The 27,680-nt window shown below is 41.9% G+C and overlaps 3 long non-coding RNA genes across 3 annotated transcripts in view; 2 read left to right on the plus strand and 1 right to left on the minus strand.

Annotated features, from left to right (window-relative positions):
* Nucleotides 1-27,680, minus strand: part of LOC309542848 — a 680,556-nt gene that overhangs the window by 356,981 nt on the left and 295,895 nt on the right. The gene's annotated exons all lie outside the window — the stretch shown is intronic.
* LOC309542857 overlaps nucleotides 1-27,680 on the plus strand; it is a 320,404-nt gene that overhangs the window by 53,931 nt on the left and 238,793 nt on the right. The gene's annotated exons all lie outside the window — the stretch shown is intronic.
* LOC309542578 lies at nucleotides 22,846-27,593 on the plus strand. Its single transcript, XR_014224298.1, has 3 exons — nucleotides 22,846-23,000; nucleotides 25,633-25,983; nucleotides 27,331-27,593. It is a non-coding gene; the product is annotated as an uncharacterized lncRNA (long non-coding RNA).

Genomic DNA, 27,680 nt, shown 5'->3' on the forward strand with positions numbered 1-27,680 from the left:
TCTCTCTCTCACCTTCATCTGGCACACACGCAAGCTCTCTGAAAGAAAACATCTCGTTGTCTGTTTTTATTCATCTCTACAAACCCCCAAAATCCACATCTGGTGACCCCTTGACGTGATCCTGAAGAAGGGTAAGTAATCAGATCCCAATAGAGATCCCAATAGAGATCCCTTTAGAGCCAAAAGCATTCCTCATACTAATCCGACTGGGAAAAAGTCTAAAGCGCTTAATTCGTTAGTATGGGAGGGGATTTAAGTAAGGTGCAAAAGGCTCATGCGAAAGAGCTTCTTTCGTTAGTAAGACAGACAATAGACAAAGTCCAAATTTCTCTAAAAGAGATTGAACAGCTGCTGCAGGAGATAAATCATCAATGTCCTTTTTATAAAGCAGAAGGCACATTGCAAATTAGCACATGGGAGAAAATCGGCAAAATTTTATTCTCTGAGCCACGTGCCCAAATCAGCTGCCTACTCACGTGGCAAAAGTGTGCTACCGCCATAGCGAAATTAGAACAATCTTCTCTTTCAATTTCTTCACTGCTGGTAACTGAAGAAATCACTTCCCCCCCGCCATATCCCCTGATTTTGCCCCCTTTGTCCCCTTCATCACCTAGCCAAAATCCCCCTCCCTTTTCTCCTTCCCCTGCTCCAGTTTCGTCTCAGCTTTCTGAGACCCCTCCCCCTCTCCCTGCTGTAAAAGTTGTGGCTCAGCCTGCTGTTTTTTCTGCTGCTGCTCCTTCTCAGTTTACAAATTCCCCCCCCATCCCCCTCGGCCCCCCTTCTCTGCCTGAACAAGCAAATCAGCATGCCTTTGTCCCTTCCTCTTTGTCTCTAGACCATGCTGCTTTGCCAAAACAATATGGAGCCGTCCGTGCTGGGCTTTTACAGGCTAAGCAGGATGGGCTTTTTTCATTGGAAGAAACAGCTGCATGGGCTGGTGAAATGCCATTAATTTTTCCTCTCACTTATCAAAATGCTCCTGGAGGTCAGCAATTACAAGTTTATCATGAAAAATTGCCTTATGCTGTCATGAAAGATCTCAGGAAAGCCATTAGTGATTCAGGTCTTAAATCTTCTTATGTAATGGGAATTTTAGAGGGCATATCTACCTCTTTTACAATGATTCCGATTGACTGGAAAGATTTAATGAGGATGATGTTATCTCCAGCGCAATTTTTAGTTTTTGAAAATGAATTTAAACATGCAGCCATCGCTCTGGCTGATCCAACGCATACAGCAAGCCAGCTTTTCGGCGCTCCTCCTTTTGAGACCCTGGCTGCCCAAGCCGTGTTGTCACCTTCACACCTTCAGCGCACTGCAACTTGCGTGCAGCGTGCATTTCGTAAAATTCCTGTCTCAGGACAGCCACTGAGTTCTTTTGTAAATGTTAAACAGCAGAATACAGAGCCATACCATCAATTTGTGGACAGATTGAAGGAATCTATCTGTAGACAGATTGATAATGAAACGGCTCAAAGTGAGTTGCTAAAAAAATTGGCATATGAGAACTCGAACACAGATTGCAGAAAAATGCTGCAATCAATCGTAAGCCGTTCAACATATTCCCTTGCAGATTTGATAAAAGCGTGTTCGGAAGTAGGGAGTCAATCTCACACAATGTCTTTGTTTGCCAATGCACTTCACGCTTCCGTGATACAAACAGGAAACTGTTATAATTGTCACCGGCCTGGTCATTTTGCAAAACAGTGCAAGGCCCAAGGTGGGACTGCACAGAAGAATAATAATGCAAATACCACGACCAGACCTTCCAAAAAATGTCCAAAGTGTGGGAAAGGCTATCATTGGGCGAATCAATGTAGGTCACAGGGAAACTTCAGTGGGCCCAGACTCTCGGGCCCCAAAGAATAGAGAGTTGTCAGCCTTTGGTTTCTGCTGCTGCAAAAGTTACTAAAAATATGCCTTCTGAATTTGCCATTGATTTGATTAATCAAGAGACCAAAAACACTGCATTGCCTGGTGAAATCATAATCATGGCCAGCCAAATGGCAGGTCCACTTCCTTCTAATATCACAGGTTTAATTTTACCTAAATTTTCTGCTGCAAAACAAGGCATTCATGTCATCCCAGGTGCCTTGCCTCCTGACTATGTGGGCACAATCATGGTTCAATTTTGGAGCCATATGCCCATGCAGTTAACAAAGGGTGAATCCTTTGCTCATTTGGTGATGCTGCCTTCACCACCTGATGTTGTTTATGCAATTGACACTAATCTGCACAAGCTCTCTTTATCTTTTTCCCCTCAGCTTCTAGCTGTGACCCAACGTATTGGAAGAGAGAAACTCCTTCGTAAGTATAAAATCAATGGAAAAATATTAGAGGGTCTGATAGACACTGGTGCGGATGTTTCGGTCATTTCGAATAATTTTTGGGAACAAAATTGGCCGCTTGAAACTTCTCCTGAAGTGTGGGGCGTGGGAGGTAATCAGACTTCTTGCAAAAGCGCACAATGGCTGCCTGTCTCTTTGCCTGATAGCTCTGAAGTTATTGCATATATTCAGCCCTGTGTGCTCAAAATTCATCTTAATTTGTGGGGAAGAGATTTGTTGCAACAATTACAAGCAACGATTCAAATAAATGAGTGAGTTTGTGCTTCCACTTACTTGGAAGTCCACTGATCCTATATGGATTCCGCAATGGCCTCTTACTACAGAGAAATTGATTGCTTTGAGACAATTGGTCGATCAGCAATTATTAGCTGACCATATAGAACCTTCTGTCAGCCCTTTCAATAGCCCAGTCTTCGTAATTAAGAAGAAAAATGGGAAATATAGATTTTTGCACGATCTGAGGTCCATAAATAGCATCATTGAACCCATGGGGCCTTTGCAATGTGGTATGCCTAATCCAAATATGATTCCACATTCATATCAATTGGCTATAATAGATCTGCAGGATTGCTTCTTCTCTATTCCCCTGCATGAAAAGGATCGCAAATTTTTTGCTTTTACAATTCCAGAATTAAATAATTGTACACCATCTAAAAGATATCACTGGAAGGTTCTGCCTCAAGGCATGATAAATTCCCCCACTATGTGCCAATATTTTGTGGATAAGGCACTTCAATCCTTTCGTCTTAAGTACCCACATCTTAAGATTCAGCATTATACGGACGATATTCTTTTTTATTCTCCAGTCCTTCCCCCTAATTGGAAACATGATTTAATAACCAGTTTGTCTTTGTATGGTTTAAAAATAGCTCCAGAGAAGGTTCAGGAATCTCCCCCCTTTCAGTATCTAGGACATAAAATGATAGCTAGTTATTCTATTCCAATAATCCCTGAACTTCATATTTCAAAAACAATGAAATATGTACAACTGCAACAATTGCTGGGAAATATTAACTGGATAAGGCCTTATTTTAAAATCCCTCTTGAAGTGCTAAGGCCACTGTTTTCAGCCTTAAAAGGCCATCAATCTCCAGGTGAGCAAATCACCTTGAACTCTGATCAACTCAAAACTGTTGCAGAGTTGAAAGCACTCATGCGTATTCATTGGGTGGATCGAGCGATTCCTAATGTTATGCCTGATTTGGTCATAATGACGGATTCTGTACAACCTTTTGCTGCAATTATTCAGAAAGGTCCATCAAAAGTTCATATACTAGAATGGCTTTATTTACATCATGCACCAAGAAACACAGTAAACCCTTTAGTGGATCTCCTTGCTCAGCTCATTAGCAAGGGACGACGACGTTGTAAGCATCTTTTTGGTGTTGATTGTAATCAAATTATTCTCCCTATGCCTTTAGAACAATGGGAAACAGCTCTTTCCACTAGCATGGATTTACAGTGTGCGTTCGCTGATTTTGTGGGTCAGGTGGATTGTCATATTCCACCCGATACGCGCCTGCAAATGAGCAAGCAATTCCCTATGTCTTTCTCTTCTATCATTTCCCCTGTTCCTTTGAATGCCCTGACTGTTTTCACTGACGGGGCTCCTTCTAGAGGAGTTGTTGCTTGGCAACAGAATGAGGAGTGGCATAGCCTGTACACTCTCCCACAAAAGTCTGCTCAGCGTTCTGAACTTGCAGCTGCGATAAAAGCTCTGCATTATTTTTCCTCACAACCAATTAACTTGATTGTTGACAGCTTATATGTTTCAAACGTCATATGTAGAATGCAAGGCAGTTATGTAAGTCCTTTATTAGATGATAACTTGTTGAGTCTCTTCCTGTCTTTGCAACTGCTTCTTTCTAATCGTTCTCACCCACTCTTTGTAGTGCACATTCGCTCTCACCAACCCTTTCCAGGTTTCATTTCAGATGGAAATGCAAAAGCAGATTCTTTGCTAAAGATTTTGCCTGTCTCTCCTATAGAAAGTCATGCTTTTCATCATCAAAATGCAAAAGCCCTTAGCCGCCAATTTCAAATTTCATTGGAAGAGGCGCGTGCAATTATTCAGCAGTGTCCTCAATGCTCCAATCAGATTGGCCATCCCAGCCCTGGGGTTAATCCCCGTGGACTGGAAGCAAATCAGTTGTGGCAAATGGATGTAACTCATTTTGCCCCTTTTTCACCCTGGAAGTTTCTACATGTCTCTGTCGACACATACTCTGGCTACCTTTGGGTTACGCCTCAAAGAGGAGAGCAAGTAAAACATGTTTGCAATCATCTTGTTCGTGCAATGTCAGTTATGGGCAAGCTTCATTCTATAAAAACTGACAATGCCCCAGCGTATTGTGCAAAAGGCTTTGCTAAGTTTTGTGAAACTTGGGATATTCATCATCTGTTTGGCATCCCTTATAATTCTCAAGGTCAAGCTATAGTTGAACGCTCTCATCGTACCCTGAAAACTGCATTGAACAGGCAGGAAAAGAAAGCAGGCATTCCAAACTCACTTTCAGAAAAGGAAAGTTGGTTGTCAAGTGTGCTTTTCACTCTTAATCATTTGAATATCTCCATACAGGATCACCAATCTTACACACGTCTTCAAAAGCATTTCCAGCAAAAGGAAATTCTTCCAGCTCCACTGGTGCGCTATAAAATTCTACCCTCCAATGAGTGGAGTGAACCAGTGGAATTAATTACATGGGGTAAGGGTTACGCTGCAGTTTCTACTCCACAGGGTGCTCGGTGGGTTCCTGCACGTTGGATTCGGCTGCACCATGGCGTGGCGACAGGTTCTTCCGGATCCATTGCCTCAATTCAACCACCAACTCCAGATCACCCACGATGTGACGTCCAGCCCCCCCAGGATTCGTAAGCGGGGACATCGCAATCCCCCAGTGACGTGGGGCCAAATAAAATCGCTCTCTCTTCAAGCTGAACAGTATAGGAGAGAACAGCAACTGGAAGCAAGCCCTACTAACCAGCTTCTATCCCTCATTGCTTGTCTTAATATGAATTCCATGATAATTCTCATTTTCAGTATTTTAATTTTGCCTCTCTCTACTTCAGCTCTTCCTACTGGTGATTCCACATCGTTAAATGTATGGGAATCGTTTGCAAGGACGCTCAATGTCTCATCATTTTGCCTTACTCAGCAAGTAGCCATTGGTGATATCCTTGGCTCTTGTCTCATTCCAGTTTGCCATGATCCTCATGACATACAGAATGATACTTGGTTTTTCTCATTCCTACCTCAAAATGATTCACTTCGTACCCTTGGATATAAAGGTTATCACAATTGGGGAACGCAAATGCGTGAACGCCCACCTTTAGCTATTGATTTGACAACACCATATGTAGCCTCTTATAACGCTGTTTGTGCGCGTATGGTCAACTGTACGAAACAGAACTGCGTGAAAATGGGCAAAAATAACTTTAATTGCTCTGATTATGTGAATATTTCTTATATATATAAGTACACAGAACTGCCAGCAGGCTGGTTTTGGTCCTGCCCAGGTTACACTTTCAATTACATTCCGGCAAACATTAGTCACGGCACACCTTGTTGTTTAAGCCGTCTGTCTATCATATTGCCTGAAAAACATCATTTCTCTTACTCTAGACATCAGCGTAGTGTTGAATTGTCTGATGACTGTGATGATCTTGTCTCTCTCCCTAGCAGGTCTGAATACATCTCTTTAGCTGTCTCTCTCTTAGGTGTTCCAGGTTTGGCTGTGCGTAATAGCGCAAATATTAATTCTTTAGCTTGCTCTGCAGCAAAATCCCTGAATATTACGTCTAAGGCGCTCCATCTTCTCAACACAGAGCAAGCTGAACTTCGCAATGGTTTATTAAGGTCGAAATCTACTTTGGACTACCTACTCATGGTACATCATTATGGTTGTGAACAATTCAAGGAAATGTGCTGTTTTAACATCACTGACAATTCTAAGGCCGTTCAAAGGCAAATTTCTCATTTGCAAAATCTCACTCACCACATCAAAGAGGATATCGGATTTTCCGGACTCTGGGATTCCTTTTCCTTGTGGTCGACGGCGTGGCTACCTAATCTCAATTGGCTACGCAATGCCTTTTCTTATACCATTATTATTGTATGTATATTAATTTTGTTTTGTTGCTTTCTCCAATGCATTCCTAGCCTTACAAATCTTTTTTCTCGCCTTCTCTCTCCTCCACCACCACCTAGCGCGCTCCTTGCAGCCTATTATGCGAAATGGCAACGCCACCAGTAAGTAAAAAACAAAAACAAAAGGGGAGATGTGGGTAGGATTATTTTGAGATTTGTTGGCACACCACTAATCTTGAAGTACTTTTGCCCCATCAAGCCTAGCAGTATTATTTCCGGCATTTGATGGCAAACCACTGATCCGGAAGTATTGTTGCTTTATTCACCGAGTTGCCTTACCTCGCAAAGAAGAAAAAAAAGGAGGAGATGTAGACATGTTATTTCTATGTGCCTAGTATAGTAAAATATTCCTTTCCTCCTGCATTTTTGGGAATTATTTCTATCTTCCCTTTGCTTCTAAAACAGACTATAAGACCTGTTTATAATCAATCACGCTTCTCTCCCTCTCTTTCACGCACAAGGCTAAAGGTCTGTGCCTGGCACAGATCCTTTTGTATATCATTCCTTACATACCACACTTGTCTCTTTTAGTTCACCTTTAGTTCACAATGATGTGTAAATCACAATGATGTGTTAATCCTCAATGTATAATTAATTGTGTGAGTTTATATAACAATCTAAACATTAGTAAACACCTTAGTCATAACATTATCAATCTTAAGTCATAGGTGGATTAAGAGTTTATATGCCTGTCTAAATACAGCTCTAACATTCTGTCTTTCATGTGCCAAAGATCTATGGAGCTATGTAAGCCCGCCTTACATACAAATGAGCCAATAGGATTTCAGTTTCTTTGTCTTGTATTGAGCCAATCAGCCACTGGCACATTCGTGGCCATGCTTGTTGTAACTTTGAATAAAAGGAGATGCTGTGAGGCTGGAGGAGGAAGAATCTCTCTCTCTCTCTCACCTTCATCTGGCACACACGCAAGCTCTCTGAAAGAAAACATCTCGTTGTCTGTTTTTATTCATCTCTACAAACCCCCAAAATCCACATACCACTTTTTACCCCACCCCCAAAAAAACCCTGCAAACATGATTCAAAAGTTACTTGTGCTCCAGAATATGTGGGAGAAAACCGAGTGAGCCGTGGGGGAAATAGAATTACAGTGGTACACTGGTTTTCAAACGTAATCCGTTCCGGAAGACCGTTCGAGTTCCAAAACGTTTGAAAACTGAGGCGCAAAGGGCGGTCTGCAAATTTAATAGATAAAATTAATAAAAAATACAGTGGTACCTCAGCGGAAGCCGTTTGACTTCCAAGGTGCATTTGAAAACGGAAGCATTTACTTCCAGGTTTTTGGCATTTGAAAACCGAAACATTAATCAACAGAGACGTTTGAAACCGAGGTACCACTGTAAACAAGTAGGTCTGAGAAGGGGTTGAAGATATATGGTGCTAGCTTGCTGCTGAACCTGCCAGCCTGAACAGCTCTAGGCCATTCCGAGCTCTTTGAAGACAGAGCTTGGATGCTGCCGAATAAGGGTTTATAAGAACTGTCACATACCCTGCAAAATAGTCTTTGAGGATGATCAGGAACATACGAGAGAGTAGATTCTATGGAACTCTGTGGAACTTTCCATACTTTTCCATGTATTAGAGGAGGGGTTTTTTACTAAAAAATAAGGTTAAAAATTTGGTGTCTTATTCACGGATAGTGCATGGGGGGGGTGATTGGCTGCTGCCGCGAGTTAGAGATTGTCAGTGGATATTGGGTGTGCTGTTGGTGGCTGCAGCAAGGGCTGTTGTTGATTTGCTGTTGCTGCGTCAACTGAGCAGGCGGTTGGTGTCTTTTCCCGGATAGGAGACGGTAAGTGGCAAGAAAAAGCTCAACAACCCTGGGCAATCTCTCCCCATTTTTTTCATTTGTAGTCTCCAAAAATAGGAGGCATCTTATACATGGGGACTTGTTATACACAGAAAAGTACGATAGTTCTGAGTAAAAAAGCTTAGGATATCAGTTAAAGGCTACACAGCCTTTGCCCAGTTACCTGGGAGTAAGCTCCATTGAATACAGTGGGACTTCTCAGCAGACAGTGTAAGGTTCCATTTACAATTAAGGAATGAACGCTCCGCATGTTTCAAAAAATAAAATAAAAATGGCTGCCTGCTGAAGCATTGTATTTAAAGAATTCAGAGTGGATTGGTGACGTTTTCCTTCTAAATTATAGGAAGGGCTTTATATGGCAGCTTCGGCATTTCCTTCATTTGGTGCAGAAATTTTATTTTCAGTATAAAAAGGACTCTGTTTTTGCACCTACACACATGCAAAACACTTTTAATTGTTCTGCAAGACGTGGAGGAAAAAACGAAAACCAGGAAAACAAGGACATTCTGTAATTCTGGGACTGTCCCTGGAAATTAGGGACACTTGGGGAGTATGTTGTCAGGCATTAGTAGCTTGTTTTCCTACTCCATATAAAATTATTAAATGACTTTAACAGAAATTCAAGGTTAGCAAAATTATTAAGGCGGATGGAGTCTGCTGGATCAGACCAATGGCCCATCTTGTTCACACAGTGGACAAGGAGATGCTGGTGAGGAACCTGGAAGCAGGACTTGAGCATCAGAACATTCTCCCCACTTGCAGTTTCCAGCAGCTGATATTTCCCACCTCCAACCTCTGGACCTAACAACAACAACAACAACAACAACAACAACAACAATTTATTTCTGGTTTCCCCAGCCATTCTGGGCGGCTTCCAACAAAAGATTAAAAATACATCTTTCACAGGAATAATAATACTGGCTTATTTTACAAGATTGCCGTTAAGATTACTTATGTGAAGTACTTGGAGCATGTAGGGGAAATGCTGCAGTTATGATGTGCATATCTGGGTTACATTTTCTTTTGAGGAAATAAGGATAGCTCCGTCAAGCAGGATATTTAATAAATTACCTTCCAAATTTATCCAGAAATGGTTTTTAGATCTATGCAAGCAGATGTCTTACATTATGATGCTTTCGTGTGGGCGGGAGCATCTTTTGGCAGGAAGAAGAAGAAAATCATTCTAACTACATTTTGTTCTGCATGCTTAGTGACATCAAAGTCTATTCATCATTTTCTCCTGAGCTATTTTGTTCTCTCCATTGGGGGAGATACTTTTAGAAAGCTCAGAGGAAGGGGGCAATAAAAGGCTAGGCTTGGTCCATCCATGAAATCCCTCCACATGATCTCTCCTCACAAGACTTACAATACTAGTTTTAGGTTGTGGTTAAAAAAAAAATATGACTGGGAGGATGTTTGTGCTTCTGCGCCTTTGTGACATCCTCAGGCAATCCCACCCCTCTTTTCATGGCTATTTTTATCATTCTATCTTCCAGCAATGGTAAATATTCCAAAACTGCCAAATCAAGAGGTTGCTTAGCAACCAGCAGAGTCTATTCACCAATGTGAGGTTGAAGAGGCATTTGAGAGTTGTCTGAAATGGAAAGACAAAGGGGATGTAAATCCAGACTTCCACCTGAAGCTTTCTGGTGACGGGGTCACACCCACCAGTCATGACCAGTCGTACAAGAACAACAAACATGTCTGGATGACCTGGGCAGCAAGCAATGATGGCCAAGCTTGCCAGATATGGGAGGGAGGAATAATGGAAGTGCTTAGAAACAAGCAAAACTCTCTCTCTCTCTCTCTCTCTCTCTCTCTCTCTCACAACACACACACACACACACACACACACACCAGCGTGGTGTAGGGGTTAAGAGTGGTAGACTCATAATCTGGTGAACCGGGTTCGTGTCTCCGCTCCTCTACATGCAGCTGCTGGGTGACCTTGGGCTAGTCACACTTCTCTGAAGTCTCTCAGCCCCACCCACCTCACAGGGTGTCTGTTGTGGGGGAAGAAGGGAAGGGTGAATGTTAGCCTCTTTGAAACTCTTTAAGGGGTGTGAAAGACGGGATATCAAATCCAAACTCTTGCTGCTGCTGCTGTTGTTGTTGTTGTTGTTGTTGTTCTTCTTCTTCTTCTTCTTCTTCTTCTTCTTCTTCTTCTTCTTCTTCTTCTTCTTCTTCTTCTTCAGAACACCAAAAATGCTCATTCTGCAAGGAATACCCTATGCTACACCAGTAGAAATGTGTATAGCAGCCTTCCTCAACATGGCCCTCCCAGGACTACAGGTTCCATTAGACCTGCAGCACAGAAAATGATCAGGGATGGTGGGAGTTGTAGTCCAGAATATCTACAGGGCACTGATTTGGGGGAAGGATGGCATATAGACATTTGACCAGGAAAAAGAAGCTGCCTGATGCTGAGTCAGACCATTAGTCCATCTAGCCCAGTATTGTCTGCACTACCTGGCAGCATCTCTCCTGTTTGTGTATGTTTTTAATTATCTGTAGCTAGAAAAGATTAAACCTGAGACCTTCTACATGCAGAGCATAAGTGGAAGAGAGCCAGAAGAGTGGCAGGTAGAAACAGGGGGCTGAGGGAAGGAAGAGGGAATGAGGAAATATGGAGAACGTAGGGCAGGACCAAGTATGAAAAGCCTTAAGAAAAGGAGGACCAAGCAAGAGGCACATTGGAGGCAAGGGTGCCTACGAGGCAAGTGGGTGCTTGAGACAACAGATGGGTGCAAAGGAGCTAAAAGAAAGAAAGAAGGTAAAGCAGAGCAAAGGGGAAATAAATGTGGGGCAAATTTGGCTGTGAGAAGGGTCACATGCGCTCACAGACCTATGATGTGTCTCCATGGACATTCCCTTCACTTGTTGGATATCTCACTAGTTTTATTACAATGACTATCTGACAGACCTGCTCTCATGCCAGTGTAGATCAACTTTTTAAATTCCAGATAGCATAATAAACTTTTTTTTATAGTGAAAGAAAAATTATGCACTTCGTGCAACGCGCAACTTGGCACTGACTGTGCTCATAGTCTTCATTTCAGCTTATCTTTTTATTGATTGTACCTGAAAGAATCTATCTGTTCCCCATTGATTTTCACCACCAGGGTGAGCCCAAGACAATATGCTGCCTGAGGCAAAGGGCAAGATGATGCTTTATCCCATGTACAGACAAGGATGAGGTTAAACATTACCTCAATGCAGATGATAGGGAGTGCAGCCAGCTAGCTGAGGAGGCACAGGACAGGCCATGCGACACACACAACTCCATCTGCCTCAAGCCCCTCAGCATTTGATGCCTGAGGTGACTGTCTCACTCTGCCTAATGATAGCGCTGGCCCTGCCATCTACAACTGCTAACTCAAGCAAACAAGGATTCTCAGTTTTTCACTGTTGTTTTTCATATTGTACAGTAAAATATACATGCAATACAGGCGCTAAACCTTCAGTTATCTGAAAGAATCTTGTTTCAGAAGGTTGGGGGCAGATTTCTTTCCTACATCTTCCTGTGTATTATGCCCAATGTTGTTGTTCTAGGGCTTTGCCCCTGGTTTTAACATTCTAGCCTCTTTCCAGCTTCTTCTAAGTACCTACTCTGCTTCATATGACACTATCGATATATTCTATATATTTTCCAAACTCTTCAATATCCTAATTTAAGCATTTGAAATATATATAAAAAATTCTTCAGTAGCACCTTAAAGGTAAAGGTAAAGGTACCCCTGCCCGAACGGGCCAGTCTTGACAGACTCTGGGGTTTGTGCGCCCATCTCACATCTATTGGCCGGGGGCCAGCGCTGTCCGGGGACACTTCCGGGTCACGTGGCCAGCGTGACAACGCTGCTCTGGCGAGCCAGAGCCGCACACGGAACGCCGTTTACCTTCCCGCTGGTAAGCAGTACCTATTTATCTACTTGCCCCCGGGGGTGCTTTCGAACTGCTAGGTGGGCAGGCGCTGGGACCGAGCAGCGGGAGCGCACCCCACCGCGGGGATTCGAACCGCCGACCTTTCGATCGGCAAGCCCTAGGCGTTGAGGCTTTAGCCCACAGCGCCACCCGCGTCCCTCAGTAGCACCTTAGAGACCAACTAAGTTTGTTCTTGGTACAGTGGTACCTTGGGTTAAGAACTTAATTCGTTCTGGAGGTCCATTCTTAACCTGAAACTGTTCTTAACCTGAAGGCCTCCTGTTGCCGCCACGCCGCTGCCACACAATTTCTGTTCTCATCCTGAAGCAAAGTTCTTAACCCGAGGTAATATTTCTAGGTTAGCGGAGTCTGTAACCTGAAGTATATGTAACCCAAGGTACCACTGTATAAGCTTTCGTGTGCATGCACACTTCTTCAGATACACTTCAGACCCTTATATATAGTGGGAGGGTGGGGTGGGGGTTTTCTCAGGAGGGTAGTAGGAGATGGGTGATTGACTCAATGGGTATGGTAAACATGTTGACAACCATTAACAGCTAAAATTAGTCCTACAGAAAAAGCAAGGGATAGTATGCAGATGATTAGCATATGTAATGAGACAGGAATCTAATTTAAGCATATTGATCTGAAAGCAATCTTGAGTTAAGACGCTAAAAATAACAGGTTTACTTGTCACACCATGCACACCCAATACATGCGAGCCCCCACATAACAGCTGCAATGCATGGACTCTCTTCTGCAAATGGAAATCAATTTTATGGTGCCAATGTGCCATCACAGGATAGCACCCTGTCTTCACCCATACAAAAGCTACCCAAATATATATTTCAATCTCATTTTTGAAAGGTTTTGCTTTGCCCTCTTCCCTAATATAAAGCAAGAATTTCTGGAAATAGTTTTTTCCCCTCCACCAGTGATTTTAAAAAGAGGGTGAGTCATATCTGAAGTAAAGAAGGATAAAGAGATGCTGCAAATCAAAAACTCAACAATCAAGACCACCTGAACTTTTGTGCCAGTTCTACAGAGCATTCAGAAAATGGGATTTTCAAGGGAGGAGGGTGGCATTTCTGTAACTGGAAAAGTGCAGAGCAGTGTCAAGCCTGCCTTCAGAGCTGTTAAATGAAGATATTATTTTCAGTAAAGCAACAGCAATCTGTCATAGCGAGCTAGCTGTTGGGCCTTATAGAATTCATTTTAATGCGTTTGACTTTAGTTTAAATGTTGAAGTAAATGCTAACATAGGTAAAGAATTATTCATTCTTGTCAAAAAATTTGTATACGAAGACTGGTGTGGCGATCACACACAGGGCCCCCGGACGTTTGACGGTCTATTGACCCTCTGCCGCCACTGCGATTGCTTTTTCTGCTGCCACCACCCCGTATTTCACAGGGACACACGGAGTCCAGTCCATTGTTAACATAAACAAATAATCAAGTTTATTTTTAAATGCAGGAACAAGCTTATGGTTACAGTTAATTTTACTTATTCTTAGTTCCTAACAACTCTAAACTGATTATTCCCAACTATCTATCTGACTCCACCTCACAATTCCTCTCACTCTCTCACAATATACCGTATTTTTCGCTCTATAACACGCACCCGACCATAACACGCACGTAGTTTTTAGAGGAGGAAAATCCGTAGGCATGCCACCCGTAGGCATTTCCTCCATAACACGCACAGACATTTCCCCTTACTTTCTAGGAGGAAAAAAGTGAGTGTTATGGTGCAAAAAATACGGTAACTCTACCAACCCACTGCCTTTTCCTCCCTCTTCCTTCTTCAACTCCCAAACCTCGACTCAACTCAACTCAACTCAACTGACTTTCAAAACCTCCCTCTCTAACTTTTATTGCCCCCTTGCATTCTCACTGGCCAATCACATCACACCTATTTTAACCCTTTCCTTATGACCCATCCTAGGAGGCAAACGCCACAACTGGTTTACCGCTCAGGGGATGCTTTTGAGTGTTTGGCTGTAGGACCAACTGCAAATGAGATCAGACATATTTGGGGAGTTGTTGTTTATCATTAGCAATGATGGCTATAAGCAAAGGTGGCTGGTGCTCATTGGGGATGATAGGATGGAAGGCAGAGAGACCAACAGTAAGTGAAGCCAATGGCAGGCACTGTGGAAAGCAATCTTGCTGAACTATAGATATCTTTGGTACAATCCATCAGGAACCTTCTGAAGTTATTACTTTCATCTAATTATTATTTGAACTTACAGTCAACCCTTCACCAAATGGCCCCAGGGTGGGTCACAAGAATATAACAATTATAGTAAGTGCAGTGTGCAATTAAAACCATAGATTTAAATGAAGATTTAGCACCCAACTGCCTAAGGAAGGCTTTTATACCACTCCATTTTCAAATAAGGCAATGAGCTTATATAGCTAAGAAGTATATAAATATGTCAGTAGATCAATCCCTGGGTCCATTACATATTGTTCTGTCTACTTGATGTAGTCCCCAGAGCTCAATTTTGCAGTGGAATCCTCTGGATGGTTCCAGGAAGAATTAATTTTGACAGACAGACAGATACACATGCACAAATTTTGTCAGATTAAGATAAAAATGTGGAAGTCAGTGTCACTTTGTATACAGTAGTGGGTGGTGGGGAAAATCAGAGAGGCTCCTGTGATGCGCTGGAGATAATCTATATTAAGACTTAGTCAAGATTTCAGAGGATAGATTTATAAAGTCCTATAAAAGCTATTTTACTCTTTGTGATCCATTATCCCATGGATGGGAAACCTGTGTCCCTCCAGATGTTCTGGACTCCAACTCCCATCAGCCTTAGCTCTCATAACAAATGTCAGGGATGATGGGAGTCATAGTCCCACAATATCTCGAGAACCACAGGTTCACCACCCTATTAATTAATTTTTATAATGAATGATTTTAGAATGTTGTTTATGTTGTACTTTTGTACTGTTTTATTGTTGTTAGCCGCCCTGAGCCCGGCTTCGGCTGGGGAGGGCGGGATATAAATAAAATTTATTATTATTATTATTATTTTCAGCAAATTAACTGAACAAAGTTTGCAGTACACTATTATAGTGGGATATCATTTTGACAGAAGTCTCTGATCTTTTGGAAAGACCTCTACAGTCTTCTTACATTAACTGAAAGGCAATGAATAGCTGGGGACTGACAGAATATATATATATATATATATATGCTTTCGTAGATTTTCACGGGTACAGGAATGCAGGTTTTGGTGTCTTCGGGTGTCTTCCCGTGTAAGAGTCGGGGTGTCTGTGCGACGTTTCGACGAGGTCTCACTCGTCATCTTCAGGCTGGTGCTTTCGGCTTCTTGTTACTGGAACAGAGCAGAATCTGGTGTTTATTTCAACAGTATTTATAGGAACTCAAACACCAGATTCTGCTCTGTTCCAGTAACAAGAAGCCGAAAGCACCAGCCTGAAGATGACGAGTGAGACCTCGTCGAAACGTCGCACAGACACCCCGACTCTTACACGGGAAGACACCCGAAGACACCAAAACCTGCATATATATATATATATATATATATATATATATATATATATATATATGCAGGTTTTGGTGTCTTCGGGTGTCTTCCCGTGTAAGAGTCGGGGGAAATCTACGAAAGCAAATATATATATATATATATATATATATGTACGAAAATCTACGAAAATCTACGAAAGCAAATATATATATATATATATATATATATATATATATATATATATATATATATGCTTTCGTAGATTTTCACGGGTACAGGAATGCAGGTTTTGGTGTCTTCGGGTGTCTTCCCGTGTAAGAGTCGGGGTGTCTGTGTCGTCGAAACGTCGCACAGACACCCCGACTCTTACACGGGAAGACACCCGAAGACACCAAAACCTGCATATATATATATATATATATATATATATATTGTGAAGAAATACATTTCTCATTTCTTGTCTACTGCTATCACTGTTGTCTTTCCCAACTTCAAGAGTAGCCATCCTTGGACAACGGCCTTTCGCTCGGGTTGGGTTCTGTAATGCAACAATGGTGTGCTTAATAACCATGAAGTTGCTAAACCCAACGAATGTGGCATCTATAGAGTATTGCAGATTTCCTTGAAATCTTGACCATCGTCATTCCTCACAAAAACACAGCATGGAAAAACATGGAAGCTGAATCTCAATGGTAGTATTTGTAACATATGGGAAGGGTAAGCAATCTCTTCACCCACTGGCAAGATCAGACAGCTGCAAATTGCTCGCAAAGCCCCATTTTCTCTGTTTGGCACTGTATCACTCAGTGGCAGACTGTATGCAAAAGGTTCCAGGCTCAGTCTTGGTTCTCCAGTTAAATAATCTCAAGTTGTAGGGCTGAGAATAATCGCTCCTTAGGATCTGGTGAGCCAGTGGACATGTGACCTGAGCCAATATGATGCAGGTTTTGCACATCAATAGTAATCTAAGGCACATGCATTTGACTTGCACTATATTGTATAACTCCACAACAGGCAGCCAATTGTTTACAGATGTTCATAGAGGAAGTTCACATACAATGTTTTCCATGGAATAATTGCAAATATTAAATTATATACCGAACATGTGACTCCTATCAGCAGACTGAGTGCCTGTCTGTGCCTCTGCGCAGCATCTGAAGTCATTCTCAGTTACCAAGGCATGTTTTTGTCTCTTAATCACAAAAGGCAATTGACTAACAGTGGCACTCTGTTGTGTTACCAGCATGCAGAGGGCACATTATTTCCAGCTTGGCTCCTTTTTCTCGGTGATTGTCTTACTGTATAAGAGACAATGGTGACAGATCGTAACAGTAATAGTTTGGCATATTTAGGTTATCAAGAAATAGCTGCAGTTATCTCATGAATGACGTAATTTATGGAGACTCTGAGATGGGTGGGATGACATTCCTATCATGTCTGCTATCATATATCATCACCCTTAGTGTAAGCATTTTCTAAATTTCTATCACCCTTCACCTCCCACATGTTACACCGCTTGGCATTCTTCCACATCTATTAAAAGCTTAACTGCCAGAGATTTCATACATTTCAGATTATTTTAATCAAATACCCATATGGCCTCTAACTTCATACTTGAGATTAAATATATCAAATAGATGAGCAGATAGCTGTATGGATTCTTGATGTCATTACTGGAATTAATGAGATTTTGGAAATATCCTCCATGAGAGCAGAGAAAGAACTGTTTGGCTTAAAAGATAATATGTTCACAGCAGTTGATATGTAAGCACAAAAAAAGATAAATAAGTAGATATGCATGAAAAGGTAGAGTTATTTAAGCATGTGGATCTAAGCACAAGTCAGTTGGAGTTGAATTGTTGGATGGACGTGCTGACAGGAAGCTGACAGGAAGGTCAGAATAATTATTTATTGGTTCAGTTTGTAAGACTACCCTTCATCAGGCCAATTTGCTTCCAAGGCAGTTTCCAACAATGCACAAAATACCATAATACATAAAATATAGCAATTATTAAAACAGCCCAATTAATAAACAAGGAAGCAATGTGTCTCCGTTGACCACCAATATGCATGAGTTGTGCCTTCTTGACTCAGGTGACATTTCCTAAGCAACTAGTGATGGATAACTGGGTGTTGTCAAGAAATCCGAAGAAATTTGGAGTTGGAATTATTTGAGTTTTTGTTTTCTTGTCGCTTATGTTTTATAGGATTTTTAAGCTGCCCCATCACTTCTCAACCTTTTGGCTAAGATCAAGTGTAGTATGTCTTCTGTTGAGGACTATATATTAAATGGATTTTTTGGAGCTGGGAGATGGAATAGGGGCTTGCTCCATCCATTCCATGCATCAACCTGGTACTGCAATGCCTCCAGGAATGGTGTGTGTGCATACACACAGAGAGAGATTTATAAGCTGTCTTTGGGGCTAATTATCCTTACAATATTGAAAGTTAGAAAAAGAACAAGGAACAGCAAAGTTTATTAAAAACCATTGTACAAAATTAAAAAAAAATAGATAAATAAAACTTGATAGTTTTTTTAAAAAAAACACTAAACAAACCAGTGTAAAACCACATAGAAGAACTACATCTTAAAGTTCTTATAGCCAATTGAAATATTATGGCATCTTGGCATATTTTACAGAAAAGCCATCTGGAATAGGTAAGTCATTAGTGCCCACGTAACAGCCTGCAAAGAAGGCACCACTTGCACACATAGTAATGGGACCATTGTTGAAAGTCCCTGCCTCCCTCCCATGCCCACCAATCTACTTGTCAATCAGACTGGCAGGTATACATGGACAGCTGATTTTACAGCGCAGGAAGGCTGGTACAGGGGAAGGTAGACATTCAACTAGCCAGTGAGGAAATGTTATCAGTTCCTAGGGATTCATTTAATTTATAGTCCCAGAGTGAATAGCTATGTACTAAGTTAACTCTGAAACCGACCTCATTCGCTGATCAAGATGCTTTAGAAATTGTTGTTGTTGTTAAAGTGAATTGGTAAATCTTCATTTACTGCTCCAGATCAGGACTAGGTCTCTTGTCTACAAAGTTTATTGCTATACTGGGATTAATGAGAATGGAACTGCCTTTTGTAAAGTCTCCAGTTATCATCATACATCATTCTCTGTTAATTATGACAACCTTGCAGTTGTAAGGATTTTCTGTACCTTCTTCCTGCTGTGCTTATTCGACAATGCAATACTAATGAAATCCTTTTCCCTGTTATGGATCATTAGATACAAGAAACTGACTGTGTAAAACTCTATCACAGTATTTACATCCCGTTCCTGCTGCTTACGCTTTTATTCCCTTCCTTCCCCAGCCCCCATTTTTGGGAGGATGCTGCTACTTCTCAGATGACATCACAGTTCAGCTAGGGTTGCTTTTCTAAAAGCAATTTATTGCAGATGCATACTCTGAGAGGGAAGCAAGCCGTGATTTAATTTTTTTAGAAGTCTGTATTTCCATGTTAAGAAAATCTTCGAGGAAAGTTCCCAGTTTTGTTTGATGCTGTAGCTGAGCTTCTCTCTTTGGCAGCTTCTAATTATTGTGGTTATTAATATTCTGCTTTCAGAAGCAATGGGATGAATAAAAAAACTGATTCTTCTTGAAATAAAAATTGTCCAGACCAAAAATAAGGTTCCAACAATTTACTAACAGAACTTGTTGCAAAACAAACGTACAACAGTAATGATACATCCAAATAGTTACATAAAATACTGTGTGCTTTTCCAAGCACAGGTTCAGCATCTTTAAAAAATGAAATTACTTTAAAGAGAACTGAAATCAAAACTCTTTCTCTCCACACAGACACCATTACCTTCCTGAGGCTGTGTTCTTTCCAGGAGAGAGATCATTAGCACACTTTCTCTCAAGTGGCTTGAGAACAAAGACTAGCTCACACAAAATGGTGCTTTGCAACTGAATATCTTACTCATGTTATCTAAGGTTACTGTAAATAGCACATGAGAGCTAGCAGAGGCACATTCTTAGTTAATTTTCAACCTGTCAGGCACTCAGAGAGCCTCACTTAGCTTCAGTGGGATTTTCCATGTTCCCTTTAGCAATACACATGCAGAGCCATTTTCCATTTCCACGTACAATTAAACCATTATATTTAACACTCATTGGCAGTTTCTTGCAATTCACCGGTAAATTCTACAGTAAAATCGTTGGAAAGCATATTTTAGTGTGAATATCAGTGCAACTTATGTTTCTGAGCTCGTCTTTTGAGAAATGGGTTTGAGGGGTTGAGAGATGTTGCCTTATTATGAGCTGCTGTATGCTCCATGGTGCACACATCTATTTCCTACTGAGATTTTGAAAACATTGCCACTCACTGCATACAGTGAATTTAAATACCCAGTCATTATTTTTTCACATATTAGTGCCTGTACTTGTGTGCATGATCTTTTTATGATTACAAAACATTCATTTTTAAATGAACTTAGAAGATTTATTCCTCGCATCAATTTTATTACCTTGCAAACATCTTGAATCCATCATCTTTAATTGTTGCTTTTATTATTTAGTATAGATATTTATTGCCTTCTCTATATTTTTGCAATTTGTTGATTTTATAGCCTAACATTTAGTATTGTTACTGGATGACATTAAAATCTCCAGCTAATATATTTGAATAAATGAGGGAGGAGGAGATTTGTGGCACCCACTGCATTTGAATTATACTGCCTAACCAAGATTTGAATCATAGGCGTTCTCCTCTGGGATTTTTCTTTCTTCTTTCTTTTTTTACATAATCATTGAATATAATTTTATGCAGTATACTCATTTCTTTCCATGTCTCAGCTAGTTTCTGCTGAAATAGTAATATTTCTATCCTTATCCTGAAATTTTCTATCTTAAATGGTGACAGACCTTTTGCGACAGTGATATAATCAAATCCAGCTCAGATCAAGGTCATAACAATGAGACGGCTAATGAAGGGCTGTGATAATCTCTTTTTTCCACGCTACATCCCACATTGTGTTCATTAATTTTAGTCAAAGGCCTGATAATTCTACTTAATACTCTGGAACAGGGTGTTCTTCAAGACAGAATTGTGAATCTGGACGTTGAGATTAATAGCAAAGGTGTTGCCGGGGTCTTTCCTTGTGCTCTGGCTAACTGGTATTCATTTAAATCAAGCATCTTGTGAAATCGTCTCCGTTTAAGATCTGCTATACTGTTGCATCTCGTGGTCATCAGATTTCATGCTGACTTGCATTTGCATTTTTCCATGACATCCATTGTTCACCAGAGTATGATTATTTATCAGATGGAAGCAACTCGGTTCAATACGGCATTCTATTTCTTCATACATACACAATCCACAGACAGAAAGAAACACACTGTCGTTCACATCTCAGCTTGTGGACCAGGAGCTACATACTGGTGGTCACCTGTTCTTCCAGAGCCTGTTCTTCCCATATTCTCCCTCAGCCTTGCAATATACACATTGTTATGAGACTGGATTGATATGTAGTTCTGAGCAGCATGCCAGAGCCGTAGATTTCAAATGCTGATGAACTGGGGGCAGGTGAGGAAACTGTGATGGTTTCTTTTTTGCTGCCTCCAACAAATGATCTGTATTGTCAGGACTGACTGCACTGAGCATCAGTTGAGTGACTACATCAAACAGATCTTCACACACTAATCAAGAGAAATTTAAGCTGTGGCCTAAACCACTGAGCCTAGGGCTTTCCAATTGGAAGGTTGGCGGTTCAAATCCCGGCAATGGGGTGAGCTCCTTCCTGAGGCTGGAATGCTGGAATGTGTGCAGTGGAGGGCAACCAAGATGATCAAGGGTCTGGAAACCAAGCCTTATGAGGAACAGTTGAAGGAACTGGGTATGTTTAGCCTGGAAAAGAGAGAGGACTGAGAGGAGATATGATAGCTACCTTCAAATATCTCAAGGACTGTCACATACAGGGAAGAGAGAACAAGCTTGTTTTCTCCTGCTCTGGAAGGTAAGTCCTGAACAAATGCATTCAAGCTACAAGAAAGAAGATTCCAACTAACCACCAGGAAGAACTTTCTGATGGTAAGAGCTGTTAGTGGAATGGACTCCCTCAGGAGGTGGTGGACTCTCCTTCCTTGGAGGTTTTTAAGCAGAGGTTGGATGGCCATCTGTCACAGATGCTTTAGCTGAGATTCCAACTTTGCAGAGGGGTGGACTACATTACCCTTGGGGTCCCTTCCAACTTTCTAATTCTATGATTTTATGATTCCATGATCACCAGTGCATCATAAAAAGGTTGTCGGAAGGACCCTTTGTGTCTGTATGTGTTAAGGGTGTGTATGTGTGTGTTTATGTTAAGGGTGTGCAATTGTGTGCATGCCTGGTCTCTCCCACTTTAGGGTCAGTTTTCCATTGGGGTAATGCACCCCCTGCTATAGCCCCTCATAGACCCACTAACCTGGGAGTAATCCGCATTACAAATAATGGGACTTAAGTCTGAGTACAGAATGTGTAGTACTGCAATCCTCCTGTTTGCCAAGCTTACTTTTGAAATTGGGCACTACATACATCTGACAGACACCAGAGGACTCAAAGAACAGTCCTCTCATGCTTTCAGCTTTCTTGGTTTGTTTTAAATGTGAGAATCAGTTTAACGTGAGCAATGGGATATATCATTTGGGAAAGAATGAGAGGGATTAGTTAGGGAGCTATTTTTATTTATTAACCTGATTCAAAAAGCCTTTTTATGTGCTCTCCATTCCTTATTGACTTTCTGCACAAAGCATAAAACTTAAAGTCTTATTTTAAATGGCCTATCACATCTATATCATTTAGAACCTACCTTGTAGATCTTTTAGCCTCTCTGCTCTTTTTTTATGCTGAGTCTGCTGTCCTTTGGCTTTTAATAATTCTCATTTTTATTGCTATTGTTGTTTTAAATTGTTTGAGCTGCTCTGGGAGTCTTTGGCCTGAATATTGGGTTATTCAGTCCTTTTAATAAATAACTAACGGGCTACATCAATTTTCAAAGAAAGCAAAATATTGTTTTCCATTTGATCAAGCACATAGAATACTTCCAGCCCAAACACTACAGATATGCAAAGCAGGTGGAAGAAACAGGAAGATGTGATTGGTGGAGATACTGCTGATGTCACAAAGCACCCCAGTTCTGACTGAGCAACCCAGTATATTGACACAACTCATGCACTAGATAATGTTGTCACCCCATGGCCAAAGCTGAGAGGAAGTGGGGGTTCTGCAGTCACCACAAAATGTGAATCCCACATCAGAGGTAACGTTATGTGTCATTTGATGGTGCATGATCAATCTATTTAAAGTTTGTAATAGCAGTCGGGGGGAGGGGGGTCTAGGCAGATGATCAGCATAGGGTCTGCAGCGTGCAAGGAGAGACCTTAACCCCTGATGAAATAATAATAATAATAATAATAATAATAATAATAATAATAATAATAATGCATATATTACCTTTTCCTTCCCCCTCCTCATTTATTTCCCACAACAACCCCATGAAGTAGGCTGAGAGTCAGTAACTGGCCCACAATCACCCAGTAAGCTTCACAGCTGAGGGGGGATTTGAACCCGGGTCTGCCAGGTCCTAGTCCAACACTCTAACCACTACACCACACTCGCTCCCAAGTTGTTGACATGGGAAGAAGCTGCTCTTGGTGGAGTGGATATATTGTATATTCAGAAAGTGCTAATGGGACAGTGTGTGAGCTTTTCATTATGATATCTGTGTTTCGAATATTCAAAGTGTTTCGCATTGTAATTCAGAAAGGCCCTTTCCTCATTGGTAGCATTTCTGGTTAGGATTCAGAAAGTCTCGGGTTTCTTATCTCTCATTTCCAGGCAAGGCTGGGAAAGACTCCACTCTGAAACCCTGCAGCAAGGGTAGCCCATATCATGCTCTCCTGATATTGCCAGACTACAGCTCCCATCACCCCACACCATTGCCATGCTTGCTGGAGCTCATGGGAGTTGGAGTCCAATGGCATCCGAAAGTCACCACCACATTGACTACTTCTACCCTGGAGCCTTGCTGTCAGTCAGTGTGCAGACCAAACTGAGTCAGGTGGGCCAATGGTCTGGTCTGTTATATGGTAGCTTCTTAGGTTCCTAACTTGTAATAATCACAGCAGCCTTGTAAAGTTTCCGCCACAAAGGAAACTTAAGGCCTAGATTTTTTAAAAAAAAACGCAACACCACCACAAAACCTTAAAAGTCTTACAGGTTTGTTTTTCTCCTGAAATGAATTATCCTGAGTGAAAAACAAGATGTCAGTTCAGGCAGAGCTGTCTTCCCAGACTGTCTTCTTTTTAAGACGAGTAAAATAATGGTGTTCAGCCAGAGCTTGAGGGGATACACTTTATTCGGAAAGGGCTTTAAGGTGGTTTTTCTCTAATTGTCTGCCTCTCTCTCTCTAAAAACTACATCTATCAACATTCAGTCCACTCTATTCTAGGTTCTGGTGTTAAGCACTACAGGCAGGGAATTGTTTTAGAGGTTTTCAGAAAGTACTAGCAGCAATGCATATTTTTATTTTTATTTTTTTAAAGCATTCCGACCATGATTTTCAGCTGGAAAGGCTCCCAGAGCACCAGATTAATTAAAGAAAGACCATCCCTGACCTCAGACAAGCCCCTGAACTATAATGTAGAAGACACAACACAAAAAGAAAGAAAAGCTCTCATAATTACCAATATACAGTTTTATACATTGACCAGTAACAAAGGGCTATGGCTCAGTGTTAGAGCATCTGCTCTGCATGCAGAAATTTTGGTAACCAGCACGTCCAGGTAGCGTTGAAATTGCCCCCTGCCCGAAACTCTGGAGAGCTACTGCCAGTCAGTGTAGACAGTTCTGAGTTGCATGGACCAAGGGTCTGTCTCAATATAACGCAGCTTCCTATGTTACTCATGAAAACAGTTCAGGGAGAGGAGGAGCCAAATAAATAGAGATGGTGTCTCAGGCGAGCTCTACAGCCCCATCTCTTCCCTCTGCTGCAGCCAGATGGAGTGTTGACGAAGGAGCCACATGGAAGGGATCTCTTTGCAGAACCAATGGTGGATCCCTCCTTCCCATCTGTATTTCAGCCTGATGGAATAGCTGGTGCTGGGTGACAGCCTGTGTGTGTGTGCTGGGTTGCTCAACGGCACAGAAACTGTTACCTTTCCAAGGTTTACTATTTTATTATGATTTTATATATGTTGGAAGCCACCCAGAGTGGCAGGGGCAACCCAGCCAGATGGGCAGGGTACAAATTTATTACAGTCGTAACTTGGAAGTCAAATGGAATCCATTCTGGAAGTCTGTTAAACTTCCAAAACATTCAAAAATCAAAGCACGGCTTCTGATTGGCTGCAGGAAGCTCCTGAAGCCAATCGGAAGCTGCGGAAGCTCCGTCAGATGCTCAGCTTCCAAAAGAACATTAAAAAACCGGAACAGTCACTTTTGGGTTTTGATTATTTGGGAGTCAAAATGTTGGAGAACTATGCTGTTCGACTTCCAAGGTACAACTGCATTATTATTATTATTATTATTTATTAAACTGCTTGCTGCAAGGCTTGTTGAACTACAAAATGCAAAAACAGCATAACAGACGTTGTCCATGTATTACCTCCTTAAAAACATCTGTTTTTAAATACATGTTTTTTAAAAAGGATATAAAAGTCTTGTGGAAACCAGTCTGAGTTCTCTGCATAAGCATGTGAAAATCCATCATGTTCAGCAAAATGCCTTGGTGTTTCTTAATGTAAGCAAGTAAAAAAACCAAACAAACCAGACCATAAATACTGTACCATACAAAAATGCCCAGCTAACAGCGCATCAGTAATTCCTTACTACCATGTTCATCCTACTTCCATGTGACTTCCACTACTTTTAACACTTTTGCTTACTTGAAGGAATATACAGGATGATCCACAGATAAGGAATCTACAGTCGGCAAATGGAAGAGGGTGACGGCGCTAGAAACTCAGTTGAGCAGCCCCAAACTATCCAGAATGTACACATAGTAACAACACAGGAAGGGCAGTCTACTCATCCTTCTGGCAGCCGGAGAACTGCTGCCGAACACCCGGCCGTGGATTCCCCATTGCTACCCCAGGTTCCTGTAGGCGAGAATCTTACTGGGGAGCGAGCGCAATGCTCTGCGAGAGGAGAACCAGCTATACATCTTCCCCCACCCATTCAGGATTCGACGCTGGCAACATGTCAGCACATTGTTGGTCTCCTTGGACAAATCACTGACCAGCGTGAGTACGAGGTGCTTTGATTAGGTACAACAGCATTTCATTTGCTTGCCACCACCAAATCCAAAGGGGCTTTTGGTCTGGTTTCAATTGGAGACACATCTCACATAGCCCTGGAAAAGTTCTAGGACATTCTACCAGTTTCCATTGGTGCTCCTTAAGAGGTTCCTCTGGATTTCACAAAGTGCATCAGGGTCTTAAATAACAACAACAACAGCAATTTATTATACTCCGCCCATCTGGCTGAGTTTCTGGGTGGCTTCCAACAAAATATTAAAATACAATAGTCCTTCAGATACTAAAAGCTTCCCTAAACAGGGCTTCCCTAAACAGGGATGCCTTCAGATGTCTTCTGAAAGTTTGGTAGTTGTTGTTGTTTTCTTTGACATCTGGTGGGAGGGTGTTACACAGGATGGGTGCCACTACTGAGAAGGCCCTTTGCCTGGTTCGCTGTAACTTCGCTTCTCTCAGTGAGGGAACCGCCAGAAGGCCCTCGGTGTTAGACCTCAGTGTCCTGGCAGAACGATGGGGGTGGAGACGCTTATTTAGGTATAATGGACCGAGGCCGTTTAGGGCTTTAAACGTCAGCACCAACACTTTGAATTGTGCTCAGAATCGTACTGGGAGCCAATGTAGGTCTTTCAAGACCGGTGTTATGTCGTCTCGGCAACCGCTCCCAGTCACCAGTCTAGCTTCCGCATTCTGGATTGGTTGTAGTTTCCGGGTCACCTTCAAAGGTAGCTCCACGTAGAGCACATTGCAGTAGTCCAAGCGGAAGATAACCAGAGCATGCACCACTCTGGCGAGGCAGTCCGCAGGCAGATAGGGTCTCAGCCTGCTTATCAGATGGAGCTGGTAGACAGCTGCCCTGGACACAGAATTGGCCTGGGCCTCCATGGACAGCTGTGAGTCCAAAATGACTCCCAGGCTGCACACCTGGTCCTTCAGGGGCACAGTTACCCCATTCAGGACCAGGGAGTCCTCCACACCTGCCGCCCCCTGTCCCCCAAAAACAGTACTTCTGTCTTGTCAGGATTCAGCCTCAATCTGTTAGCCTGTTAGACTATTAATATAGTCATTCTCACACATGGTCATGTGAAACACAAAAAGGGGTTACATATGTAATACCAAGAGGCCTGTGTTATCTGGTGGGGCAGCTAACCTTCATACCTTACTGTGTGGGGGGGTCCTAACTAGAGGATCTCCTTCATACCTTGCTGTGGGGGGGGATGAGTTTAAGGAGTATGGTGCACCATTTCTGCTTCTACTGGGCTTGGCTATTTGATGGAATCACAGTCTTATTTGCTGAAGGAATATAACTGACTGTGCAACGCCCTGTCTTCTTGGCAGAGGACGGCATCATGAGAGAACTGCGGGTCATGCGCAGAGAGATGCGGCTTTTGAAAGGTGAACAGCGCCGGACCACTGCCAGAGTAGTCTCTGTGGCACATGCCTTTGAAGCATTCAAGGAACAGTTTCAGTGGCAACAGGGTTGAAGTCACATGATTCCTTCCTATGCATGCACCTTCAGCCAACCATTCAGAACTTTTGGGTACTTCCCTTTCTCCGTGGATGTTGTTCAGCCATGTTTATTAAAATCTTCACCATACAAACTACTGCCCACTTGACTGGTGATCAAAAGTCAGAAGGGTGTGCTTGATGACTGGCTGTCTATGAGTCTAAAAGTCACCCTACTAGAG

Source organism: Podarcis vaucheri (genome assembly GCF_965113315.1).
Source record: "Podarcis vaucheri genome assembly, chromosome: 1".
NCBI lineage: Eukaryota > Metazoa > Chordata > Lepidosauria > Squamata > Lacertidae > Podarcis > Podarcis vaucheri.